Source organism: Staurois parvus, unplaced genomic scaffold (assembly GCF_062004578.1).
Source record: "Staurois parvus isolate SC_StPar_1 unplaced genomic scaffold, SC_StPar_1.0 ptg000096l, whole genome shotgun sequence".
NCBI classification, from domain to species: domain Eukaryota; kingdom Metazoa; phylum Chordata; class Amphibia; order Anura; family Ranidae; genus Staurois; species Staurois parvus.
Window position 1 is genome coordinate 7746347 of NW_028317892.1, and position 26146 is coordinate 7772492.

The following is a 26146-nucleotide window of genomic DNA, read 5'->3' on the forward strand; positions in this document are numbered from 1 at the left end:
TACCACTTCTGCATGATGATCCCAAAACATCAGCAAGCCTTTTTGTTAGATATAAGCTTTATTGTGTTTTTCACATTTAGTTGCATTCCATTTCTTGCTTTATTGAGGCACTGGGGACAAAGCTGGGTCCTCACAGCTGCCCCCTGAAAAGGCCACATTACCAGTCCCTCCCAAGGGGATCTTGAGAGAGATCTGGTGAGATTTTGTGAAATCTCAGGGGAGGGAAGAACGTCTTTTTCCCTGGATACAAAACTGCACCACATCTCAAACTGTGCATGCAGAAATTCTGGTGTTAAGCTCATCAGTGGATCCGAACACAAAATGCAGAAGAAATCACTCACCAATAATGTCAGCTTTGAGATGTTGACATGGATTTACAGGAGGGGTGCAAAATAGATTGAAAAAAATTAGAAGAGTGCAATAGATGATGCATGAAAAACTAGTTTATACATTTTTATTTTAACATATTAATTTCTGTAATGCAGGAGAGGTTGACTTTAAAGTTTTGCGAACCGAGTCTAATATATTGAACAAATAGCTCCCTATTGCATAAACTTCATAAGTAGAATGTAGTAGGAAATATTCTTGCGTGATCAGACAATGTTCCATTTATGTGCACTCAGTCAACTCTGTGTGCAGTCTGTCCATTTCTGTATAGCTGGAGCACGCCCTGCTCATGGGGGATACTCCAGTACAAAGCCTTGATATCAACAACCACGAGCAGGGTACCTGGAGGGACCTGAATCCCCTCAATGTGTTTTAAAAGATCTGTAGTGTTGCGTAGGTACAATGGTAGGTGCAACACGTGTGAAATAAAAATAAATCCATAAATCTGCTGGTATTTTCTGTTAATGAGCCAATGCCCAACACATTAGGCCTGCCACAGTGCAAAATCAGATTTTGTGTGTCTTTAGGAGGGTATAAAAAGTAGGTATGTGCTAGAATCTCACATTTAAATAGTCCAAAGTGTCTTTGTCTATAAGTCACTCAAGGTAAGCACCTACACACAGGCTACGAAATTCAGTCTGTACAGCAATTATTAGTGAGTACATTCAAGCAAATTGTTTGCTATTGGTGGTGCATCCTAATAATGCTATTGCAGCCTTTAGCAGAAGGTTTGCCAATGATGTCAGTTCATTTTTGTAAATGTGCTAGTGCTTGTGTCTGTCTGAGAGTCAATTTGGGGGTAATGTCATGCCACTTTTGTTGTTTTAGATCTTTTATTGACTGATACAAAAATGCCCATATTGAAGGGCATGTCATTAAATCTGGAAAGTTCCGTGATTTGAATTTAAATGTTTTCATAGCAGAAGGAAGGGTCAACAAAATGTACCCTCCTCTTGCGCTGAATCAGTATCATCAACAGCACCCTCCTCATACAGTAACATGAGATCTTGCTTCAAACTAATCCACAGAGAAATGTTTAGTTCTCTCAGAGAGCTCTTTTTTCCAAAGTATTTCCTCTCATTATCAAACATTTATTTATTTCAGGTACTTATATATCGCCATCAATTTATGCAGCTCTTTACATATATATATTGTACATTCACATCAGTCCCTAACCCTCAAGGGGCGTACAATCTAAGGTCCCTAACTCACATTCATACATACACATACTAGGGCCAATTTAGACAGGATCCAATTCACCTACCAGCATGTCTTTGGAGTGTGGGAGGAAACCAGAGTACCCAGAGGAAACCCACACAGGCATAGGGAGAACATGCAAACTCCAGGCAGTGGTGCCATGGTTGGGATTCAAACCAACGACCCTAGTACTGCCAGGCGGAAGTGCTAACCATTTAGCCACTGTGATCCCCATGAAACATGAATCTAAAGGTTAGGTTCCGGGGAAAAAGATACAAATCTTTAATGGTTCCCCTTATATTTAAATGTTGAGATGGGCAGAAACCAAGGCCAAGTTGGAAGACAGACTCCTCCTCAGGAGGATCAATAATGTTCAATGTGTACGTTTGTGGAATTGCCCAGGAGAGGGGTCCGCAATATAAAGGTGTCTAGATTATCCTGTTTCTTTGTTTCTGGTGTCCTGTGTGCTAAAAAAATCAGTTGAATTCTGTTGACTTTTTGAATGTAGTGCAGTTGACCCCATTGTGTTGTTTGGATGTAGAAACCCCACCACCTTGTGACTGTTTATGGGTGTTAGGATGATTTTAGAATTTTTTAAATCTGTTGGAGATTACCCAACATTGTGCCGTGTTCATTTTCGTGGCCATGAAGTAGAAGATTGTGAGCGAAGGAGTAAGACAAAGAGGAATCAGATTGTTATATCTTCAGTATTAGGTTCTCCTGGTGGTATATTCTTGCATGTATGCCCCCCTCTGCCTGATGCTTTCCCCACCCATTTGTAAGCGTACCCTTCAGAAAAGGCAATATCAGACAGAGAAAGAAAACTTGGATGATCATACAGAGTTCCATTTGTGTGCAGTTGGTCACTACTGCATACGACATGTGTAGCTCACACCGTAAGGACTGCTTTGCTTGATCTGATTAATGATCGATCACTATTGTCAGTAGAAGTTTTAGAAGTTCAATTAAGTTACTAAACATTTCCCATTCTGCTCAAGCATTAATAGTGTGATTCACTGAAGAGTGAGCCAAGCTGCATGCATGTATTAAGCTGAATAAACAACATCACCTTTTATGTTAAGCCTTTTACTCTTTGCTATTTACCATACCAACTTTGTAAAAAAAAAAAAATCAGAAAAGGAAGTAGCTTACCTATGATGCTCATCTTGAGCTGCTTTTCTTCATATTTATTTTGTGTTCTGTTGGTTGCAGCCTTATTTTTGAAATAGCTGTACACATACAACCTCAAGGCTGAATATATATATACATATATATATATATATATTTACATGCCAAATTTCTTTCCATTTGTCTTGAGATTACACAGCTTCATAACACCACACAGGTGGCTGACACAAATTTTCACTTAAAACATATCTAAACCCAAACATAAAAATGTAATGTATTGCAGTTTACCAAATTTAGATGTGGTGGCTGCATTAGATTTTTATTTTGTTTTCTCTTTATTTTCACCTAGTATTTCAGCCAGTAACACACTTCTTGTCTTAGGGAGTCTCCACTATCTATGGTGGAGCAACAGAGACACTCTTTTACATCAGTATTATCTGGACAGGGTAGTGTTAGATGGACTAGTAAATGTAGATGGACATTACATAAGTGACAGACAAATTAAAGCCTGATTCCAGCTAACACTTTTTTTTTTGGTCATTACAGATTTTTTTTTTCTTTTCGGGATAAAGGTTCTAGCTAAATAAAAGAGGACCACCTGTCAGTGCTAAATGGTTAAATGGTTTGTCTCAACTCTCTAGCTTTCACTCTAGCTGCACAACTTGGTCTGTCAAAAGAAAATAGCAAATAACAGCAGGATCATCAGGTAACAAGAATGTTACAGTGGGGACTCTGATAAGGAAAGACTGCTTTGCTAATGCTAGTGACAGACTGCACCATAAATACCAATCAACATAACCACATCTCAGGGAATGAGCATATGGTACAACATCCCAATATTTTGAGACAAAAAATAAAAGAAAAAGAGGAAAAACCCTCAATATAAAGGGGATTTTAAAGGCACCATACTTATACAGAGAACAATTTGATAAAACAATATTTTTTATTGATACACATATGGGTAGGCTGAATGTAACCAAGTCGATCCATCAACCGACTTGGGTAGAACCAGCACATCAGCTTTTCAGGATGTGATTATTGCCAGAGGCTATAGCAAGAATCATTGTGTTCTCCTGGCAGCTCCCCATGCCCCCCCCTCCCGCCAGGAGAGCACAATAGCTGCGTGGGAAGGATTCCCCCATCAACACAGTCAGTACTGATGGGGGAATCAAGTGATTTTCCTTCCTGCATCCATAATCTATGGCCTGCCTTATTACAAAAATACATATGAGTTATTAACGAATACACAGTTGCAATTATATGTACATTTTCTATCCTCCTAGAGTTCAGCTTCAAAAGTGAGACAATCTATTCCAATTTTTTTTCTTTTTATGTGTGCTTTGGAGTGTTTCACGAGTATTGCATGGTGCACTGTAAGGGGCACGTGTGTTTTTATTACCAAAAAGGTATGACACTATGTTAAGTTCTTTTTTTTGAGGTATATTGGCATCAGAATTTGCGGGTGTTGAGAAAAAGAATTTTTCGTGGAAAAGAAGAAAACAAGAGACTTTTTGAACATTTGTTTATATTAGTGGGGTTTGCTTTGATATTTGGGATATTTATATGATTTTATTCAAAAGAAAAGTCTTTATATATAAATTTGATTAACCTTCAAGGGTGGAGGTGGATTACTTTTCTGGGTATTTTTTCTGTGTGTGCTTTGTATTTGAGAAATATAAATCTATTCCAATATAGGTTATATTATCTTAAAAAATAAACTTTTATAAGACAGGTCCAAGTGTCAGTTTTTTTGTTAAACTAATAAAAAAAAAACCTATAAACTATTTTATCATCAGTTAAACAAAATAAAATTAATTTTATTAAATAGACCAAAGAAGGTTTAAACTTGTAGCTCATGTGATTGGGAAACAGAATGTAGCTATCTTACAAATATTTTATGGAAGCCAGTGGAAAATGCTTGACCTAAAATTTGATTCCTTTTAGCAGAACAATGTCAGACATGCAATATTTATTTGGCTGATCATGTACATTTTCTAAAACATAGTATGTATCTTTGTTATGAGTTGAACAATGCTGTACATGTAAAAATGTTCAGGACAATGTAACGTAACATGTGTAAGTGATGTTTCAGACTAGCCTTGGGAAAACAATGAAATAATAAAAAAACAAAATCTATCCTCTTTTGAGCAAAATAACGTGTATTGGCCAGTTCACTCTTGATGATGAACTACTTAAAGCATTGCAAGTGGCCAAAGAAAACAGCAACCTTTGCAAGACAAACATTCCATTTATTTTTTATTACAAAGCCATAGAAGCATGAATTATTAATATCAGCAAAGTAATATTTCAGCAACGGATGGGAATACTTTATTTTTATTTGCTTTACTGTAATTACAAATTTATTTATGCTACCCTATCAAAACTGTTAAGGTAAAACCTCATTCAAAATACCCCATCCCCTACAGTTATGGATTATAGGAAAATTAATGTCAAGACCATAATTTTCATGCTTACTTTAAAAAAGAGCAACAAAGATGGCGTAGAAAAGCAACATAAAATTAAATAGCAATTTTAAGCATGTTTAAGGGAAATGTAAATGATAACTATTTCAAATCTATTTTATTAAATCACATGTTTTGAAAGGAAGTAATACAAAATAAGTGATGAATACATTTGACTTCACCTCTTAAGCTAACCACACTTGGCACCTGCTCCAGCTATACATGAATCACATACATGTGTTGACAGCCATTCAATATCTAAGTATATATCTGTCAAATATATGAATGCACAGTCAGGGTCATGCATACACAGCTGGATTGTCATAAGATTTGTCCTAAAATGACCAGTCATCGACTATGGGTACTCCAAACAAGATAAACAAGATTCCTTCTTTAACCATGACAAATACAGTACTCTTTTTTTTTCAAATTCTATTTTTATTTGAAAACAACTGAACAGCAGAATACACGTCATACATCCATATAAACATATGTATATAAAACACAGAGGTAAACATCAAACAAGAATGGTATACACATGTGGGAGGATATGACTGAGAAGGTACCATCTAAGGACAAATACAAAACAACTCAGTGTACATACAAATGGTAAAAACCTGCTGCGGTTTTTAATCAAAAGAAAAAGGAGGGAAAAAGGAAGGAGATAGAACGGTGTAGCGAGTCAAGTAGCACCATAGAGTAAGAAAAGGAGAGAGAGGACAGAGCAGAGAAAAAAAAAAAAAAAAAAAAGAGGTCAGGGGGAGAAGAAACGGGGTGCACCGGAACCATGGAAAGGCAAGGAAGGAACAAATCAGTTCTACCCTGTCTCAAGGAGCGATTTCCCATCATCTGAGTAAACAAACAAGTTCCATAGGGTCCACGGTTTAAGTAAATTTCCCTCTTATGTTGATGTGTAAGCATCAAATCCTCTATATTATTAATTTCTTCAATTTTACATAGCCGTAACCCCAGCGAGGAAGGATGCGGCTTCAGTCAACACAGAGTGATGCAGGACTTGGCTGCATTTAATAGATGACGCAAAATCAACCACCTGTAAGCCTTAAGTGACATATCGGTGACATGGAACAGAAAAAAATGCCATCCATAGGCAGGGGATGGTCCGTAAATTTCTGAATGATACAATGAACTCCTTTTATAAAGGTGTATACTTTTGAGCTACTATGGTGTAAAAAAGTTGCTTTCGGTTAATTATTTTAAATAAAGTGGTGCATCAACACATAAAACACATACTCAAAACATTGTGTGAAAATTAGACAAAATAAAATAATGTATGTGTTGCGCTCCTCAAAATATTGTTTGGTAATATATAATATAATATATTATGACGTATGTTTGAGATAAATTAAATAAATAAATAAAATAAATATAATCTCATAATACTGTAATGTGGATAAAGTAAAAACGTGCCCAGTGCTATAATTAATATAAAAATAAATAACTAAAAATAATGTGTATAATAATGATAAAATATATGATATAATGTGCCACAAATCAAGTAAACAAAGAGAAACCTCTTTGATCAATAATGAATATGTGCAAAAAAAATTTATGCATGTGCAAAAAATGCAAATATTGCCCTAAACAATGAGAAATATATATATAATGAAATGCAATACTCAATTAATTATTAATAAATAATACTAAAAAACGTGCAAATCATGTATGGTTATCACTCCACTTGTACCACCTGAGACGTGCTCCTAATTCTTATTTAGGCTGAAATATAAACATCCCCCTGAGGAAGCCACGTGACCCTGTGGCGTAATGCGTAGGGGAGGGGCTCTGACGTCACGACGCCAACATCATAATTTTAAAAAAACGCTTTGTATTGATCTTTGGCAATGTGAGTGTGCAATTGTCAGGAGACACATTAAAACCTGTTTAAAGGATATAAGCACCATGTGGGGATTTCTCTTCTTTTTCATGGCCTAAATCGGAGGAGCAAAGGGGAGGAAGAGGAAATAGGAGACAGACCCAAAACCACACGAGGGGAGATACCTATATCTATCCACTCATCCCTCATACTCGGAAGGAACTGGGAGGCCATCTAGTGGAAGGAAAGCAACATCACAGTCTACTATCACTTTAGACTTTTCATATATCTACATAGATTGGGACGTTTATATTTCAGCCTAAATAAGAATTAGGAGCACGTAATCCTAATCACCGTCTCAGGTGGTACAAGTGGAGTGATAACCATACATGATTTGCACGTTTTTTAGTATTATTTATTAATAATTAATTGAGTATTGCATTTCATTATATATATATTTCTCATTGTTTAGGGCAATATTTGCATTTTTTGCACATGCATACATTTTTTTTGCACATATTCATTATTGATCAAAGAGGTTTCTCTTTGTTTACTTGATTTGTGGCACATTATATCATATATTTTATCATTATTATACACATTATTTTTAGTTATTTATTTTTATATTAATTATAGCACTGGGCACGTTTTTACTTTATCCACATTACAGTATTATGAGATTATATTTATTTTATTTATTTATTTAATTTATCTCAAACATACGTCATAATATATTATATTATATATTACCAAACAATATTTTGAGGAGCGCAACACATACATTATTTTATACAATGAACTCCCCTCCAGTAGTGCCCAAGCCGAGGGCATGACCAAAATATATAGAGCATCCCCTCTGTCTCCTGACATCACCAGCAAAGACTAGAGTTGGAAGGAGACAGCTTCCACAATACCATCGGTGTTCTGTACCATCTGGAGAAAATCTTAAAATGACTTTCCTGTACTCTTGTACATGAGGAAGACATCAAAGAGAGCAAAAGAATAGAAGACCTCCGCTTCTCCAAAAAAGTCCTTCCAAGGTCCGATTCCCACTTCAAAAGATAAGGATGTGAATAGTCTGGGGGTGGTGCCAAGAGTAGGCTGTAAACTTTGGATATAGCATGAGGTAAGGCATTCTCTTCTGAACAGAAGCCCTCCAGTATGGTAAGCGGGTGGCAGAAGTTGGCAGGTGGGGGGGAGCGAATCCAAAAAATTTTGCAGTTGGAAGGCCTTCTAGTAATGTAACTTAAAAGGGACCTATTGGATCACAGAACAATTGCAAGGAGGGCCAAGATCCATTAACTAAAAAGTGAGAGGCCTGAAACGTCCCCGACCGGAAAAAGAACATAGAGGGGCCATGAAGAAGGCCCGGTGTTAAATGAGGGTTCCCCAAAATGGGATAAAAGGGGGAGCAGTCTGACATCAGAAAATACAAAAAAAAAAGAGAAGAACAGATATGCAATGTCGTACCAATCAGTGGATGTGTCTTAATCATAAGGGAGGAAGAGCTACCGTTCCACTGAGCCCTACCAAGAAAGACCTGAGTCTGAGCTTGTTTCGATATGTGGCTATAATTTAAGACCACCATGGCGGCACCAGTCTATCAAACACCTTAAGTGAGCCGCTTGATAATACTTGCGACGGTCCGGAACCGCAAGTCCACAACTGCATTTGGGCAAAGAGAGAAGTTTACATTGGACCTCGCCCAGACAAAGTCGTACAGCACCGCTTCTGCCTGTTTAAAAAGGAATATAAATTGTTAGGGCTGAAAAGAGATAGAGAAACTACTTGGCTCCCATGCCACGTAGATAATAGACCACAGCTAGGAGCGGGGGAAAATTCAGAGCAAAAGTCTGTGAGATCTGTGCGGGGATCCAGGTGCCCAGATGTTTCAAAGCCGTATCTGACCATCAGAAGTGAAAATTTGTTTGTAAGGTACTTCAAAGGGAGGGGGGCAGCGTAATGCTCATTGCCTCCGACTTGGTAAAGTTGATCTTAAGATTAGAGAGGGCCCCGTAATAGTTAAACTCCTGCAAGAGATTAGGGATGCAAATCAAGGGGTTCGTTAACATGAACATCATGTCATCGACATAGGCCGAGATGTTATGCTCTATCCCCCCCACTGCCAATCCCACTACATCTGGGTTCCGCCTAATCTTACAAAGAAAAGGTTCCAATGTAAGAGCGAAAAGAAGAGGTGATAGTTGGCAGCCCTGTTGGGTTCAATTTGAGATAGGAAACGGAGCAGATAGAACCCCATTCACCTTGATCAAGGCAGAAGGGGAGGTATAAACACTAGAAACCCAACGGCACATATGCATCCCTAATCTGATGTGACGGAGAGCCTCAAACACCCCAGTCTACATGGTCGAAAGCCTTCTCCATACCCAGAAAAACACAGGGAGAGTCTGATTGATCAGCTATATGGATTAAATTCAGAACTACAATAGTATTGTCCCGCTCCTCCCGGGACGGGATAAATCCTACCTGATCTTGATGTACAATGGAGGGCAATTGTTGTTGGAGGCGTGATGCAAGGATTTTGGTGAACAGCTTGAGTTCTACGTTTAAGAGAGAGATTGGCCGTTAACTTGCACAGGATGAGGGATCGTGCCCCTCCTTAGGGATCACAGAAACACGAGCCAATAGCAAATCTCGAGGAAAGGAGGCTGATTCCCCTAAGGCATTAAATAACTTGACCAGATAATGCCCCAAGTGTGGAAGCAAAGACTTATAATATTGTATCGTAAATCCATCTGGACCCGGCGCCTTCCCTGACTTAGCCGAACTAATTGCTTTTTGTACCTCACATAACAAGATAGGATCCTCACGCTCCTGGCGGATAGGGGAGGGTAATCTGGGAAGACCCAAAGTCATCAAGTACTCCTGTACGGAGGCCCTGGAGCAAGGAGAGGGTCCCAAGTTGTATACGTTGGAGTATAAATTCCCAAAGGTTGTGGTTATATGCTGAGGGAGAGTACTACTACTAGCTCACCTAATAACATGAGGCGTTTTTCCAGAACATTCAACCCCTTAACATTGAGAGAAGTAATGACTAAATAGTCTATGGGTCCACGGGCCAAGGGAGGTAGGGGAAGGGAGAACAGAGGAAAAAAAAGGGGGAGGGAGGGAGAGGAGGGAGAAAAAGAGATAAGAGAGGGGAGAAAAGAAGAAAGATGGAGAGAGATAAAGAATATGATGCCATCACAAGCACAATTAAAAGTCAGAAATAAAAAGATAAGAAGAAGAGGGGGAGACATGGAGCACAGATCACAGAATGAGCCAGACAATAAAGTACAGAAGTAGCTCCCTCCAGGGTGACCAAAACCCCAGGGCCAAGCAGACCACTGCCGCTCCCGTAGTCCAGCCCACCCAAGGTGGGGAGCCCCCCAAAACATTAAAATACACTGCATAACCATACCCAATGAACACCCTCTGAGACAGTTTGGGGGCTTACCTAGGAGGATCGAGAGGAGCCCCCCCCATGCCGCAGAAGACTCAACAGGAGCAGGGGCACCTCCCAACCCACCCCACAGCAGCACTACCATTAATGTCAAGCCCCCCAGGTGCACAAAACGTAGACCTAGAGCATGTGGCAGACATCATCTGAGGTGTCAACCAATAAGGCCAAGTGCTCTCCCTCTGAAGGGGAGAGATGAAAGAAAAAATTAAGGTGCAAAGTCATTCTGAATGAGTTAAGTGTCCAAGACATAAAAATAACATGGGTTAGGCCCAAAAAAAGGTGCATAGGGAGATCAGTCTAGATCATGTCAATGAGCCAGCAGCCCATGTCCCAGATCCAGTCACACAATCTCACCAGTAATTACAGTCATACATGGCTAAGGCCCAGTTGTAGTGATGGTGTAGAAAACAAGTTCAGCAAGTTCCAAGGAGTGAGATCCAGTGAACCAGACGGTGGGGAAGCCATAGACAAGAAACAACAGACGTGTCAGGACTCACATGGACCCTCAATAGATGGCGAAGGAGGCCTGCATCGTCGCAGCGGTGGTCGGGTGGAAGGCCAGACAGAGAACCCCGAGATAAGGTTCCACCCAACTGCTGGGGTAGGCGTTGTAGCCAGTCTGGTACTTTGATCGGATCCATCTCCATGAAGGAAAAGAGTGTAAGCAGATCTCCTATGGATCGCAGAGTGAAGGAATGGGGTCCCTTCCGTACGGAGATTGGATATACCCAGCGGTAGGTCAGGCCAGCGTGGCGGATCTTGTCTAGAAGAGGGCAAACAATAGCGCCTTTGTAGAGTCACCCTAGAGATTTCAGGAAAGATCTTGATGAGAACTCTGTGTCCCCTGTGTCCCCATAATGATGAAGTCTGCAGATTACATCCTGAGGCAAATACAGATCAGACGGCCTCGGGCCTAGCACCCTATGCACCCTGTCCATTTCCACATCAGCCAGGGGACTGCCGTCCAATATTTTGTGGAAGATCGCCGTTACTGTGTCTCAAATATGTTCCGGGCCGCAAATTGTTACGACGGCTTCTGTCCTCCAGCACCCCCAGATGTAATTGGGGAGCTATCACCTCTTCCCCACTGGATTCCCGCGCATTCTCCAGAGTTGTCACCTGGAGATCCAGGGCCATCACAGAGTGCTCCAGTGTAGAGAGACGTCAGCTAGGGTGTGCACCTTCGAGCGCACCAGATCAAGTGCCCTGCAGTGCGCATCCTCTGCCCAGGAGATGAGGGCCTCAATGTCCGTTTTAGTGGGAAGGGCCCGGATAAGCTCCCACAGGTCCTCCCCCGCAAATGGTACAGCGGTGACAGCACACGCGAGCCCAGGATCCGGGCCATCCACTGTAGAGGTCCCAGGGAGCTCTGCGCACATCTCTGTGGCATCTGCAATGGGGGAGGAAGACCAGGATACAGAGCCGGAAGGCGAGGCCACCGGCGTGCCACATGGTGTCGCCATAGTGAGATTAGAATCCCGGCTGCTAATCTCCGGGAAAAATCTATTTATTTTGGTCTTCTAGTCGTGTCCACGGGATAGGTAGTAGTAGCCAGGTTTGGCAGTAGATAATGCAGGAGAGTGCGGGAGCTCAAGCTCAACGCGTCCTCACTCTTAAACTGTATGTCTATACATTAAAATGGAACAAGCTGATAAATATATTGTTCTTTAGCAAAGAACCTACATTCCACAGTAATAAATATGCTGCCAAAATTAGTGTGTGCTGTAACTTGCCTCTACATTTTTGGCAGAGTGCCAAAAAATAGAGAGCAACTGATTATGTGCAGAGCAGTGAGAGACAGTGTACTTTAGTGTAGTAGTAGATTTTAAACAGTATAGGCACATATTTTTAATGTTTTACATAGCATACCTGCAAAAGGGGCCAGCCTAAAGTGATCTAGCAGGACTTAATTTTCTGACTAAGTTCCATTTCAGCATTGTTTCTTTTCTTTTAATGTGTTCCTATAGTCCTTTGGCATGTATTACTCCCTGTGACATTATTACAAGACTTGTAAAATTCTTGCAGGGTAGTTGCTGGGGGGTCAGTTCCTTACAACAAAGGCACACCCCAAAACTGTGCGGGCAGTTTCCTAAGACTCAGGGACACCAACATTATCTTGCTAGGAAAGATATCAATGAATGTAGGACAGAAAAGGGTGTATAAACCTATAGTTCAGCAGCTAGAGCTTCTACTGCTGGTTGGGATTTCAGTGCAACAGAGGCATTATGTTGGCAGCCCAAACAGGAATTTAGAGGCACATTTGATATCTGGATGATCAATAGGTATAATTCTGTACTTTTGTCGTGTGTTTAAAGAGATAACACATACAATATTAGAGAGCATAATAGAGATTATAATAGAGAGCATAAATTCAGTTCCTCTAATCTTTCCTCATAGCTGAGCTCCTCCATGCCTCATATCAGTTTGGTTGCCCTTCTCTGTACTTTCTCAAGTTCCCCAATGTTCTTTTTATGAATTGGTGCTCAAAACTGAACTGCATACTTATTCTAAACAATCCCCTCTTCAGTTACCTGTTAATTCCACAGTAGGTTGGATCTGTCAAATATACATATAATAAGTGAGCATCCACACAACAAAATAACTTCCACAAATAGGTAAAAAAAATAAAAATAAAGAAAAAACACCAAGAAAAAGGTTACGTTCAAAGTGTCCAGTGAATATAAATGTTTCTTTCAAATAGTAATTCAAGCATCAACTGTCCAAATGAGAAAAAACTCCAACATCTTCCAATAAAGTGATTGCACCTTGGAATGAATGGATAAGCACCTTGTGCCCTCCCCCACAAACACTTATACTAAAGAGATCAATACCACATGTGAATGGCAGAGCACTCCAGACACTTGATATATATTCCACAGCACACTCCCACTGTTATATGTCATCGACCCCAGGATTTAGCACACCAGGTCTAACATCATCATCGTTTTGCAAAAAGAACAAACCGCCAAGCCAGCATTTAATAAAATAAGACAAGTACTTACAAAATTGAAGTATAAAAGCAGCACAAAGAAAAACTCCATGTTGCGACCTCTCAATGACATCAGTGGTCTAGCCAATCAGTGCCTGAAGGACTCCACACTTTTTTGTCCTTTTTTCCCCCCTTAAAATCCATACCATAGTTATCTTTTTTTTTGTGTGCAATCCCCCTTGACATCCATACCAGATCCTCATCAACAGTAAGATTCTGTGTTAGGACCAAGTTCATATGCTGATGGCACTGTGGTTCTCTGGGCGGATAGGTGAGTGTACAAGAATGTGTAACATTCAAACTTTGCTGTCCTCTCTGATGCCCACATTTGTTTTTTTAGTAAGGACCTGCATTATGAGATACTCCTCTCCTACTATTAAAAGGGTATGGTAAAGTGATATTTTTAAATTGGTATTTTTATCTATTATAATACACAGGCATGCATGAATAGATAAATGCTGTATATTTAATGTATTTTAAACGTGGGAAAAATTAGTTGAAAATGCTATAAAATATACTGTAAGAGTAAGCTCTTTACATATGTGTTGCCCATGTACCTTTCTGGGAAGCTATTATATTTTTGTATTGTAAACAAGTGTACAGACAAGCTGTTTTGCTCACTTTTGTTCAACATAGAATATACCGTACATGTAAAGCAATCTGCTGAACAGGATTTTGAGAGAGTGGTAATTCTTCTTTATCAGTTATTCTTAACTAAGAAGATAATACTAGGTTCCACCTGTATAATAGTCTATAGGTCAAGTTGGGGAAGTTTATTAGATATAGTGATTAGTAAATCAATTTGTGAATCTTCAAGCAAATATTCACCGGAGATGAACATTTACAAAATTTCACAGATCATGGCAAAAGTTCTGCAACTTACTGTAGCTGCATTCCACTGGCATGTGTCTGCTAGTTAATCACCATTTGATTTTCACTCTGCTTTCTCCAACATAACAAGGCATCCAAGGATGGTAAGAATATCATTACACGCATACTCCTTCTTTTGCTTACATCCTAAAATTTGTGCTGTCAATATATTTAAAAAAATATCCAGTGTTGGAAAATATCTGGACATGACCAGGAATGTCTGCACCCAGTTTAGCAGATCATATGTGTTGCATATCTTTTTACAAGTGCATGTGTGACCTTGCCACCTATTATATACTTGACTACTACCTTTACCTGCACCAAAAAGCAATTAGCTTTCACAATATGCACCATAAAACAGAGCATGTGTTATAGTATCAATAGGACCCACATACATTTACACAGGGGCCTGGTCCACCCTATCCTCATGTCTGCCACCTGCTTTGACCTCAGCTTGGACACAGGTTATTCTCTCACCTTCCACTTGCCTCAACCTCTGTGAGCTCTAACCTTGCAAAATATTGCTATCCTGTCTCCACAGATTAGCCATCTTTTCCCCCTGACCCCTTGGGGTATGATCCTGAGGGTTGAGACCTGGTGTCATATTTCAGCAAAGTTGTCAGAAGAGGCACAGGCCCATCACGCCCTGCAGGGTACTCTGGTGCTTTGAGTTAGCCCTTGTCAACTGCCAGGGGGTGTCAATCCTAAGAGCAGGGATACATTTCTATCTGACCAATGATACATTACTTTATTACTCCTCAAAGAGGTGACTGAATTAAACAAAACAATATTGAGCTATGCCCCCCCCCAACCCATACACTTCAGCTCAGACTCATGACCATATTAGTGATTCAGTGGTTCTTTGTCTAAAAAGGTAGAAGGACACAAGTATCTGCAACAGAGAAAGAACTTTCTGTTCTAGATTCTGCAATATTTACAGGTTATTGTAGACAGCTAATACATCACACAATAGCTTACTGACCCACTTTCAAATCACCATGCAGCACCCTGAGTATTTATATTTATTTATTTATTTTTTATACCACTCCTGTCCTAAAAAATCAATTCAAGAATTAAATATTTATTGCTTTGGGTATCTGGCCTAATTTTAATAGAGTATCAGTTGTTCTAATAGAAGATTATTGTCTTCAGAGTACTATAGAAATAATGCAGCATATACAGTACTTCCTACAAGAACTGTGAGATCGCTGACAAACAGGTCCATATGATGTCAACTAATAAATTATATATTTAGATAGAGGTATTATATTGATGGGGGGGGGGGGGTAATATATTGCAGGCTGTGGTGGGGTACATTAAAATGTGACTCATCTGTATTTTGACACTACTGAAAGTTATTATAATGTAGCAAGTGGTCAAGGATATTATAAATGCAGTGCTGGGGGGAGGGGGGGTGTTCTAATACAGTTAAAACACCAAAAAAGTGCTCATGCCAACAATTTGCCAAAACGTGTGCTTTTATTTTATTCCAGAATGGTGTCTTGGGTATAATTTGTCCTATAGGATATCAGCAACACCACGACACATGTCTTATGAATGCTTTTTCATATATAAATCATCTTCCTTTTCAGAGATTCTATCAGGCTACCTTTGGCTCTGGTCAACTGTTACCTCTGGGAGTTCAACTGTCAACAGTTATTAATGAAATAGTAGTTTCCCTAGTAACAGAAAAACTATTATTATAGTGTGACCTGGCTTTTTAATTTCATAGACAATGACAGATATAGCCAGAATGATTCTTAAGCTTAATAAAAGGTTTTTTTAATGCAATATATTTCCTACATTTGTTTGATTAAGATTTCTGCTTTCTGTAAACTGAAAATTCTCCATAACTCAGATATAAAGTTCTGCTTATAGTGCCAGTACCATAGATGTGATCTACAAATGTCAACATCAAAAAAGGATATTTTGATTGCGGACAAAAAAAACACTTAGGTTTATTATATATTTATTATTTGTGTTAAACCACTGTACAATATTTAGATTTATAAAGGAAATATGTTTCTTTATTTGTATTAGTCTGTTGAATATAAAAAAATATAAAAAAAGTTGCATAGATATTTTTTATTCATCCTGTGCAGCTAGCAGATGGAAGTTTGGTATCTGGTGCCTGTAATTTATCTTTACATTTGTACTGTGAAGAGTGTGTTATTTGATATCCTGCTGTTCAGTTTTATACAGCTATAAATGTAGCTGCTTCAGTTTCTCTAAGTGGAGCATCAATTAGGGAAGGACAACTCATAGCAGCCATTGCTAGGTTGGCTTATTGGTAAGCCCAGTAAGAATAAAGGGGAATATGTATCAACCAAACATTAACATTAGATAAAAATCAGGCTGCCTCTAAGTGTGCAAAGTCAATGTGATAGACTTTTTGTATATTTTCAACACCTGCAACCCTGTGCAGCCAACAAAGACAGTATGTTCATGTCTGCAGTTGCAGTGATATTTTAGAGCAGCTGATGGAGAAGTTTGCATAAATGAAGCTTCATAATTATAATAAATCTATCTTATCTCTCATATTACTTCTGTTTAGCATTGCCTAGCTTTACAACACAATCAGTACATGTCTTCTTAGTAATGCACTCCATAATAAAAACCTATATCAAAGGTTTATACAAGTAATGAAGAAAGTGACATACTAGATCAGTTAATAAACATATAAGCATTCAAAGACTAAACAAATTATTCATTTATTAAACCTGACAAAAGCCATTAAGTCACTAGGATGTCATTTCTGTTTCAATAACAGGAAAAAGAAGCTAAAGTTGCTTCAAATTAAACATACTGATACATGGACATAAATTGTTGCACAACCCAAATGATTGCAACTCAGCCATTTGACAGTTTGTGTCTGGGTACAATATGATAGCAACAGACTAGCACCAACCATCAGAAGGGTGATCTTCCATACTAGAAAATCATCAAGTGAATCCTGATGTTCTCTGCTACTCAGAGATAAGCCAGCATGTTGCGTGTTTAAAATAGTTTGTTTGACATGAACTGCACAGTGAATGTGAATGTTGAATGGTAAATGACTGAAGGTCTGATCATTCATGATAGAACAATCAGATGCTCTGGTGAATAGATACCTTAACCACTTCAGCTCTAGTGTCTAAATACCCCCTGTGGAACAGAATTATTTCTATATTTCAGCAATAGACCTGATAATTAATGTAATAATTCATGTAATTGAAGTAACTTGATAATAAAATGATGTGTAAATAGCTTTGTAAAGGTTTGCATGCTGTGGTATGGTCTTTTAAAAGAAAAAACCTAGCTAAGGACAGAAAAGAAGGACAGCGCAGAGGCTACCTAGACATTACTAATAGTTACTAAAGGTTAATAATGGGTTTACTGGAACTGAAATTGTAAGGCAATTAGAAATACTTTTAAAAACTATATAGCAAACATGCAACTGTTCTTCAGTAATTACATCTGCCAGAGAAAATTTGCAGAGGTTTTGGGGGAGGAATGGTAGAAGAGCCAAAAGCCAAGCACAATGTGAGTTGGTAAAGTAAGGCAAGTTAAGGTAAGAAAAAGTTTTATGTGGAGTACCTTGTACTCCCAAGATTTTGGAGCTATTAAAAGGCCACAAACACCTTCTTGTGGATTTATGAATATACGGAGAAAGTAAGAGTCAATGACAAAATGAAAATTTGGTGAAAAGCAGAGCTTTCATCATCTGCAGTTGTGCTATATGAAGGAGAGAACACCTCCTTGAATAACAGGGAAGACTTAGCAAAAAAACTAAAACATTTCCCAATTACCCCCATAATGTGAACTACTTTATATGGGACTTTGTACAATAAGTGCTGGTTCACATACAGTATATTGCCAAAAGTATTGCGACGCCTGCCTTTACACGCGCATGAACTTTAATGGCATCCCAGTCTTAGCCCGTAGGGTTCAATATTGAGTTGGCCCACCCTTTGCAGCTATAACAGCTTCAACTCTTCTGGGAAGGCTATCCACAAGGTTTAGGAGTGTGTCTATGGGAATGTTTGACCATTCTTCCAAAGTGCATTTGTGAACTCTATATATATATATATATATATATAGAGATAACGGATGAGAAGGCCTGGTTCACAGTCTCCACTCTAATTCCTCCCAAAGGTGTTCTATCAGGTTCAGGTCAGGACTCTGTGCAGGCCAGTCAAGTTCCTCCACCCCAAACTCACTTATCCATGTCTTTATGGACCTTGCTTTGTGCACTGGTGCACAGTCATGTTGGAACAGGAAGGAGCCATCTCCAAACTGCTCCTACAAAGTTGAGAGCATGAAGTTATCCAAGAGTTTCCTAAATGCTATACATTGTATGTAGCGTTAAAGATGGTTTTCACAGCCAGTTTCAACAATGGCATACACTGCCAATGCATATTCGGTTCTGGAATGTTTTTTTCTACTATTACAATTAGCTTTGCTTACCAACAGCAACACCCCAATCTGAATGCTTTTTTCAGGTAGCTTTAGCCGTGTATCTGCTAGTAGTTTGCTGTAGCTATCCTTGTACACATTGATGCAAAATTACCCTGCTGCTGACCAATTCCTACTGAGGGCTCATTAAGAATTAAGAGATTAGAGATGATACAACAGTGTATCATTGGCCAACAGCAGGCCTTTTTTTATGAGGGAGAAATGTCTGAAATGTGCTATAGAGAATAAGTACAGGCAGGAGTTTTACTACAAGATTTAAGAAACCTCAGAACATACAACAGTGTAAAATTGGTCAGCAGCAGGACAGTTTTATTCAGGGATAATAGACCTAACTAGTGTATGCCTAACTTTATATTATCTATAGGGATAGAAGGGTGTGGTGAATATTAATGATATAATGTGAAGTGGTTTAGGTGTACACTGTTCTTGCACATACATTTAACAGTTAAAAAAACAGTTAAACCTAAATACCAAGACCAAAATACAGTTAAACCTAAGTACCAAATATCCTATAAATAAATAAAAATCCCCAAATATTACCCCTGAAACAATGTATTTTTTTTAATAAAACCATGCAGCAAAAAAGCTATGGATAGGAGAGCAGCTCAAATCAATCACAAAATAAAACAAAAGACAAAAAAGGGGTTTATTTGCCAAAGAGATAGCAATGATAAGCAAAGAAAGTGCATAGATTTAGCACAAAAAACAAAGAACTTTTATCCACTTTTAAAACATAAAGGAGTCTTTTAAAAAAAATGCAGCACAAATGTTTCAGCATTGTGCATGAGTGAAATATTTGTTTCTGCTTGTTGCTTTTTTCAGGTAAATGTAGCATTTCCTAACATTCAATCCTAGGAGAAAATAGCCCTTAGAGCATGGGTGTCAAACTGGTGGCCCTCCAGCTGTTGCCAAACTACAAGTCCCATGAGGCTTTACAAGATTGACAGTTACAAGCATGACTCCCAAAGGCAGAGGCAGGATGGGACTTGTAGTTTCACAACACCTGGAGGGCCATCAGTTTCACACCCCTGCCTTAGAGCATTTTAACAGAAGAGTTAAAGTACATTTGACTAATATAGAAAATCGCCTAGTACTATAGGCTAAGAATATTCAACAAGAGGAAGAAATAATATGAGGGAGACCTCTTCATTGCAAACTAAGAGGTGTATGTTAAAAAAAAGGAATTATTTGTCCTGTGAAACTCCATGTACATTTATTTTGTGTGAATGAGAGTAAAAACACATGTTGGTCTTTTTTCTCCTGAGTTTGAATGTTTTTAATTTATGATAACAGAGTAAATCAGGAAAATACAGAACTATGCCCACTAGATGGAGCAGACAATCATAAGTGCATTTGGCCTCTTTATAATATAGATATCATATACAGTGGGGCAAAAAAGTATTTAGTCAGTCACCAATTGTGCAAGTTCTCCCACTTAAAAAGATGAGAGAGGCCTGTAATTGGCATCATAGGTAGACCTCAAATATGAGAGACAAAGTGAGAAAAAAAATCCCACCTTGTGGGATGCATTAGTAAATACCAGCCATTTTCTTGGAATATGAGCCTCAGGTGTTGGGCAAATAGAAAACTGGCACCACATTTGTAAAAGGAGCACAGATACAAGACTAAAAACACAAGACAGTGGGAGCAAGGCCAAATGTTGAGGCAAAAGTCATAGAGATTTCTTTTCACAAAGAATTAGAGCTTTAGCCCATTTTGGATCTAACCTCCCTAGCGGTCTGATTATGTTCATATTACTGTGCTCAAAGCGGTACATTTTGTTTGCATGGAAATATGTCATTTTTTTATTGTAGGCCTGTAATTTTTAGGAATAACTCACTGAAATCTGTCCGAACAAGAGTCTAGTAAACATCCCAGAGATGTTAAAATTTGAAACATGAAATCATAAATTATAATTTACTAAATAATCATAAAAAATAATAATATAATAATAATATATTTAATTCAATAATATATTCAAACCAAAAACACTGAAATTTGAAATATAGTGCCAAGTTCGCACATCACTGAGCAAAGTCGCAAAATCGTTTTCAGTGTCTGATGACGAATTTCCCCATGAATCATTATCACTCAATTCTGCAAGTCGTTCTAATTTACTATCGCTGTTCTCTAGCTGGTTTAAAACCGATTTTGACCTAAAGGGACGCTTTTTGGACGCCATGGACGTTTCTAAGTTTCCAGGCAGAAAGAACAGTAAAAATGCAGGCAGGGCACAGGACAAAGCACTAGGGACAAAATGTATGTGAAATGCTTTGTGATTACTATGTGATTTTAGTGAATGTCATTTTTTGTCACTTTCAAATTTCCCACCGGTTCCGGCCCCCGTACGGCCCGACGTCGCAGGGAACGGAACCCAGAAGACAGATGCTGGCATCCGCTGGAGGACACTGCAGGAGGGACATCGTGGGAGCGCAGGACAAGGTAAGTGAAGAACAGATCCCTGAGCAGCGCAGCATGGTAAGCCCGAGTGTAGCTCGGGGTTACTGCTTGTGGTACTGAAACTTTACCCCGAGCTACACTCGGGAATACCGCCAGGGAGGCTATGGGTCACTTCTTTTTTGAAAAGGGAAGGAGGGGAATGAGAAGAAGGAAGAGAGGTTACAGGAATGTTGGCAGCAACAGTGGCAAAAACAAGAGAAACCTGTTTAAAGTTTTTTCTTAGTTAAATAAATCTACCTGTGATCCATACCTGATTAATTTTAATAAAAATCAGCTTCTCTTGAAGTACTGAAGACCCCCTCTGACATGACATTTTCAGCAGGGCAGGATGTTACCTTGAGCACCTAATGGGTCACTCCCAACCATTTTTTCATACTTGATACTCAATAGTCCATTTTTTCATCTACAGCCTTGCAGCCCCTGCCCATATTTACCTGACCATGGTAGAGAGAGCCTTTAAAAGGAAACATTTTTAATAATAGTAATAATAACAATAATAATATAGCATTTTTACATTTTAAAGTAAATTGGTAAATAATGCTTTGGCAAAACAAATACATAAACAATAGTGGTGGCAGGTAGAAATACGAGCTTAATGTGGGCATTGGGGTGGTTCAGGGAATTTTCTTTTCAACTCCAGCCATTAGGGCATGAGAAACCGGGTGGAGGAAGGTTTTTACTGGAGATGGTTGATGGAGTGGGTGTTGGTGAGTGCTGCTTTGAGTTTTAGGCCTTCACTTGGAGTAAGGGAGGGTAGCCTATAGCTGTAGAAGTCTATACTTAATTTTTGCTGTTATCTATATTTCCCATCTTGTCCTTGGAGAAAGACTGACAGGAAAAGGCCAACAAGGAGTGAACCAATTTGACATTGCCATCCCATTGGCAAAAATAAAAATGAAAACTTAGTAAATATGTAAATCATCACCTACCTATTGATCGAGGTGGATTAGCATTGCCTAACCCGATTTTATATTACTGGGCAGCTGTTCTGGTCATGGTGCTCTGGTGGGTTTCTCAGCCTAGGGATAACGCTGTGGTAATCCTGGAGGCGGCAATATTGGGTTCATATGCTGAACTTTGTAATCTAATTCATAGAGGTCCAAGGTCTAAATCAGCTGTTATTCTTCCCATGCGGATGACCCTGAGGGTGTGGAGTCAGGCTAGAGTTCAATTTAGTGTTCATAACTCATACTCCCCTCACACGACGCTCTGGGGCAATCCTGCCCTCCCCCATCTACATACGATACCAGATCCTGTGGTGTGGGCTCGATATGACATTAAAACATCGTAACTGTCCAGCTAAATTTGATAAAATATGGGCTGGGTGGATGCTCAGGGCCTAATGGTCTAATATTTAGGTTTCTATCTTGTGGGTATGTCTAGCTGTATTGTTTATGTTTATGAGTTGCTTTCCCTCCCCCCCTACATCTTATTTGGTGGGTGATAACTATTTACAGTGTAATTTTATTTATGTCAGGTACTTATATAGTGCTGTCAATTTATGCAGCACTTTATACATATATATTGAACATTCACATCAGTCCCTAACCCTCAAGGGGTGTACAAATCTAAGGTCCCTAACTCACATTTATGCATACACATGTTAGGGCCAATTTAGACAGGATCCAATTAACCTACAAGCATGTCTTTAGAGTGTGGGAGGAAACCAGAGCACCCAGAGGAAACCCATGCAAGCACAGGGAGAACATGCAAACTCCATGCAGGAGACACCATGGTTAGGATTTGAACCCATGACCCATTTACTGCAAGGCAGACGTGCTAACCACTAAACCACTGTGCCGCCCCGTATCTGTTTCTCCCAATCTGACTCAGGATGACTGATTGTGGGACTTATAGCATTGGAATCTCATGTGTATTGTATATCTACTGACTGCTATAAGCTTGCTTATTCTTATGCACCTTGATTTGTTATACTTTTGTATGATTTCAATGCAACTGTTAAAAAAAAATATGTAAGTGATAAAAAGTGTAGTGCTCCACTTCTTATAACGATGAAATCAAAATGTGAATGTATATGTACCAAAAATGCTAAAAAAGCTCTCAGCTAAAACATTTGCATAGTAAGGGTGGTCCATGATGTCAGTACACTACGGGAAAAAGTTTCAGCAAGCTGCTGGGTGAGTCTAGGTGGTGGAGTGAATACACAGGTGCCATTGCATGCAGTATTACAAGTTCTGAAGAGCTTATTATTACATATTATCAGAGTACAAAAGTTTGTGAAACTCGAGTGCCATTTAGAGAGTTTTTTTCACTAATTTTGGATCTCCAATGTTATATCGATTTATTTGATGTAAATGCCTTTAGTTGAGAGATTTATAAGCATTTTATTTGGTGCATATATAGTCACATCTTGATTTTTTTCACCAAAATAAATGGATCGTATATAAATTAATCTTGAGATATATGTAATATGCTATTTGGTGTGAGCTTGCTCTACAAACAGGTTTTTGGAGGTGTTGAGTAGCTTCTCAGAGAGATATTTTATATATCATAGTAAATACTGTACATACTGTAAGTAATTCAAATTTTAATAAGTGATGGCGGGTGGGAATATGTTATGTGGGACCACCCAGAACAGCAATTTTGCTCTAAGTGAAAACCAAGTTGCCAAATCTGATTTTGTTTTCATTATTGTTCAGTTTCTTTCCATCAATGTGTTTCTTTAAATAAATATTGATATTTTTATATGCATAAAAATGAAGTTCCAAAACATAAAATTGTTTTAATGTAACACAATGTAATATAATGTTTCAATGTGACATGTTGCATTGCAACAGTAAAGAAAAATGCGTTTATTGAGTACAAAATCATCATCAAATGACTATTCCAACAAAATGTAATAAAAGAAAAATTGCTTTACACTTCATACTAGTGACAGATGTGCAAACTACAGAGTTCAGAAAGGGCAAAAGAACAATATATCTGTCACTCCCATAACTGGAAAACCTCATGAAGCCAATGAGGACTGTTTGACACATATTAGCCCATTTATATTGAGAACAATTTATCACTAAAGATATTAATCTGAGTGGTCAGTTTCATTAACTCCAGAACAATTTTTGTAGTCTGAAAGGGACTAATTTACTAAAGGCAGATAGGTTGTTCAGTTTGCAAAGGAATTTACCCTTAATTTAGTGAATGTTTTAAACATGTATTTATTAATTTACGCAATCACATGTAGGGAAAATAAATAAAAAACAGTATTTTTGCTTTTACATGATTGGATGATGGAAGTCGGAAGAGCTTCACTTCATTCACTAAACTCTAGGGTGAATTCCCTTGCAATGTGCAACTTCTTTTGCAAAGTGAATAGTAAATCAATCCCAAAGTGTCAGATATTTTGGGGTTGAATTATTAAAGAAAAATAGACCGTTCACTTTACAAGGGAAGTTGCACTTTGCAAGGGAATTATCGTTAGAGCTTAGTGAATGAGGTGAAGCTCTTATGACTTCCATCATCCAATCATGTGAAAGCAAAAATATGATTGCAAAGTAAAAAAAAAGTCAAAGTGAACATCCTATTTGCCTTTGGTATATCAACCCCAAAGTGTATGTGTAGCCTTTTGGCTACACATACACTTTGGGGTTTATATACCAAAGGCAAATAGGATGTTCACTTTTACTTTTTTTTTTATTTTTGAATGAAGTGGGGAATGGTTAAAACACCAATCTGACTATTGTCTGCTGTCTCTGCTCTCAGACAACTTTCCCTTCTCCTGTCCCGCAGATGCCTTGACTGTCATAGGAATAGGTGTCTCCATTGGAAGATTTTCCCTCCCCCTTTGATCTGGTGCCAACTCAAAAAATTTTGCAACTCTCCTTATATTTTGTCTCAATGACATTGCTCACCAGTTCAAATAAAGGGTAGAATCTTCCCCTAGTAGGGACACAAAAAGCAATGTAAACTTGACACAGCAAAAAGAAAACCTTAAAAAGAAAAAACTATGGGCTAAAAAATATGCTTTGCCAATGAGGGGAAAAGCAGTTAGTTTGCTTTAATGCCCACCCTCTCCAGCAGCATATACTCACCATTGCTCCCATGTTACACCCTTCAGCTGCTTAGGGTAAGGAAAGAAATCCCTTTATAAACTGAGAGACAATAACCTTTTTTCATCATTATGTGATGGCACTGGGCCAATTACCAAATATTAGCACTGTCACATGAGAAGAAGGCAGTGAGTTTCCTTCAAAAATATAACCAATGTAAGGGGTAGTCTTTATTCCACTGATGACCAATGTGAAGGCCATTTTTCTCACTGAGCACCAATGTACACAACATAGTTACCACTGATCAGATGCATTTGTTTCTATTTACTGGGTTCCAAGTAATGTTACTGTTATTATCATTATATGCATTTTGTTGGGATTGCCATCTGATACCCATGTAGTGTAACCATTGCCCATTTGTTGTCTACATATTGTCAAGTCTGGCCGTTTTGCCTACAAATTTTAACAATTTTCCTGTTTGTTTCCTGTGTATTGTAATGATTCCCTATATGTGGTGATAAGCTGAACGCCTGGGTTTGAATTCAGGGTAAGTTCAGGGAACGAAAGTTTGGATGCTGATTGATAATGCTGAATAGTGCCAAACATTAGAAATCAGGAATGGCCATCATCATGGCTAATAGGCAAGGGATTGTCAAACAAAGGGCATTGAAAGCTGGGCATGTCCTGGAGGACATGTACCAATGCAAAAAAAAAAAAATAATCATTTATCAAGGAGATGCTCTTTTCAGGTGACTTAAAGGGCAACAATAAAAATACACAATATGTTTTAAATTACAAGCTTGAGGGTTTCCTATAAACTGTGGTTTTACAGAACACTTTTCAGGGACAGCATCAGCAATACCATTTTGTCTTGTCACAATTCCATGTGTAATA